This window comes from Ammodytes marinus (genome assembly GCF_949987685.1).
Source record: "Ammodytes marinus genome assembly, chromosome: 3".
NCBI classification, from domain to species: domain Eukaryota; kingdom Metazoa; phylum Chordata; class Actinopteri; order Uranoscopiformes; family Ammodytidae; genus Ammodytes; species Ammodytes marinus.
Window position 1 is genome coordinate 2,923,899 of NC_137232.1, and position 3,540 is coordinate 2,927,438.

Consider the following 3,540-nt stretch of genomic DNA (forward strand, 5'->3'; position numbering starts at 1 on the left):
GAAAAAACAAATGGCTAACTAGATTAATTCCATTTGTTTTGTTTAAGAAACGTTAAATATGTCAACTCTGTCAGATTTCCTGTCTGACGGTGGTGACAGGCCAATGACGGAGTTGACATTCAATGTGAAGGCATTATATTTGGGTGGTTTTCAAGTTATTATAATTATATTAAATACAGAAATAGGTTTTAGTTTTTCTAATACTGTATTTATGGAAACTCTCACAATCTTCTTTTGTCATGGATGATTCTTAAAGTACAGGATGATATACAAAATTAGGCGATTTTGTCAGAGTCTTTTAGAGCTAGTCTGATTGAAACACTGTAATGTGAATCTTGAATTAACGCTTAACCAATAATATGCCGTTATCAAAATCATTATGTCAAATTCATAAGATATACTTGTCAACTCCGTCAGATTTATATTATGATAATACATAATGATATTTCATAGTTGTTGAGGAATGGTTGGTCATATGTGAAAATCTAACCAGTCACCTAACATGAGAATGTGTTTTGAAATGTGAAACACATCTTGATTGCTGTTAATTTTAAAGTGAACATTCTATTACACAGTTCAACTGAAGAACATAGAGGAAAATCGATATTAAATATCTATAATCATATACATTTTGAAAATATTTTTTGTGGCCTCTGTCAGTCTTGGTGAATACTTGTGATCACAATTCTTCTCATGGGTCTAGCATAAATTGAGGGAAAATTAATGTGTGTTTTGGTGTCTGACGGTGTTGACACAAAATAAAGAATGTCAAGGTAAAAAGCCCATTTTGATAACAAGGACAAAAGCTGGGAGGTTGTATCAAAGTGTAGCTCAGTAGCTTAGTATATGTTGGAAACATACATGTAATTTAATTTGCCTAAACATAGCGTTTGTATTTTTTCAACATTGCACTCTGTTTTGTCCCACTTCTCAAAAATCACTGAAATAATAGAATGGCAGTTGTGGTGGTTGTTTTTCTCGTATTGCCAGACTACTGTCAATCAAATCTGATAGTATTGGACCACGATAGTTCTGATAGAGCAGAGCAGATGATTATTTAACTCAAACTCTCTAAGGCCCAACATATTACTTGATAGCATTAACGATATGACTCAATGAACAATTAAGTAAAATGAAATAAAATATAAATAAATAAATAAAAAAAGGCACTCATGAACTGTTTGGTCAAGAACATGTGGGTGTGGTTTGGTCACATTTGAGAGGCAGGGACCAAACAACCCCCCAACTGCTTGTGGATTATAAACCAAAAGTGGCTAAATCCTGATTGTCACGGCCAGGGCGGCGCGGCCGCAGGAGTTGAGAATATTGAACTTTTTGCCGCCGGCCGCGATAGCCAATCAGCGTTGAGCTCCTCCCGACGTCACTCGCTTCGGGACGACGGACAGAGGAAATTAAGATGGATGAAAACATAATAGTCACATTTGCTCCCATAAGTTCTGTGAATAGCCTCTGTGTCTGTTGCCTGCTGTGTACAGCTATCAGTATAGCTTTATGAACCAAGTTAGCACCAGTTAGCTTGGATAAAGCACCATCAGCACAGCAGACTGGTCCCCTCAGCACCGGTTAGCACCAGCACCAGCATATCCCCAGAGTAGAGAAGGCGACTCTGGTCGGGCGGCGGACACAATATGACCCAATATGATCACGCGGCGTGGAACCTGCGATTCGCGCCACGGCGCAGAGTCCAGTGTGTTCGCACCTTAGGGAGGCTCCTCAGAGCAAGCCTCATATTAATGTCGGTGGTAAAACACCCGTAATGTTTGAGAATATGTTGGTGAAATATACAGTCAATCCTATAAAACAGATAACGCTAGGTGGGCAGTTTAAACACTCAAGCTACTCTGGAGCAGGTCTCATGCTGTAGGTCAGCACCATGGTGATGTACCTTTTAGTTAAAAGCCAAAGACAGCTGGCTAATATGGCCCCATGATACAGGCTCCACGGTGCTGTAGAAAGCAAACAATACCTAGATGACTGAACAGCATGTAAATGCGCTTAACATAGGGTATCCATTAATCCTTAATAAAGGTAGAGGAGGTAATGCAAATACACAGGTGACACTGGTTATGTTTACAGAAGAAAACAGGTCTAGCAAATCTGGAAGAAAAAAACCTTTACATGGAGCTAGACATTCCATATTTATTTGAACAATAAAGCATGAATGAACCTGGCCCAGTGTCAATGTTTATTTCATCGCTGACTGTGGAAACTTTACTCTTGACACTGGCCTTACCTGAAGCCCATAGAGGATCAATGGGCTATCGTAGAGGGGAAGATGAGACACTCCAGACCCAACAATACAGACGAGCTCAAGGCCACTATCAAAGCATCCTGGGCCTCCATATCACCTTAGCAGTGTCACAGGCCAATAGCCTCCATGCCCTGCCACGTTCATGCAATAGTTCATGCAGAAGGAGCCCCAACCAAGTATGGATGATTGAACATACTTTTCAGAAGGACGACATTTCTATACTACGGTACTCATATATTTTTTTGATTGGGCTTATGAACTATTCTAACGCCTATAACACACTGGACGCTGAAGCGCCCGAAGCGCAGATCATTTGTTTGACCACACCAGGAGCCAATCTCTCAGGTCAGTAGGCTCCCAAAGTGCTGGTCTTACCATTTGTCATTAATGAGGTTGTTAACCTCATTACCCTACATGGTAACACTTTACAATAAGGGTACATTAATTAATGGTTAGTTAATGCTTAATAAGGGTTAACTAACCATTAGTTAACTGTTAACTAATGTGTCTAGTAAGCATTTACTAATGGTGTTCATGTTAACTAAGGTATTAATTAATACATTATTTAATGTTTATAAATATCCTATATTAACCTTAGTTAATACATTAATTAAGCATGAACCAAAAGTTGATTAATATAATAATAAGCATGAATTAACTGTTAACAAATGTAATTTTTGTAACATTACTTAAGCATAATTAACCATTTATTAATGCTCTTTGTGACCCTTATTGTAAAGTGGGAACAATTTATCCATTAAGTGACACTTAATAAATGCACACCAGTGCTGAATAGGCATTACTGAAGCATAATTAACCTTAATAGGCATTACTTAAGTGTAATTAACCATTTATTAATGGACTTTGTGACCCTTATTGTAAAGTGGGAAACATTTCTCATGAATTAACACTTAATAAAGGCATACTAGTGCTGATTGAGCGTCACTTAAGCATAATTAATCATTTCTTAATGTTATGTGTGACCCTTATTGTAAAGTGGGAACCATTTATCACTTGTTACACTTAATAAATACAAAATAGTGCTGAATAAGGATTACCTAAGTGCAATCCATCAATCAACAATGCTCTTTGTGACCCGTGTACATTCTCTATAATAACAATATTAAACGTACTGAAAATACTAAAATATTCCCAACTGGAAATCAATTCATGACAACAATCTGTTATCAACACAATTCAGTCACAATTTTAAAAAGAAAGAAAATGTTATTTTATTTAGAATCTTTAGTTTTATTTGGAAACACGGC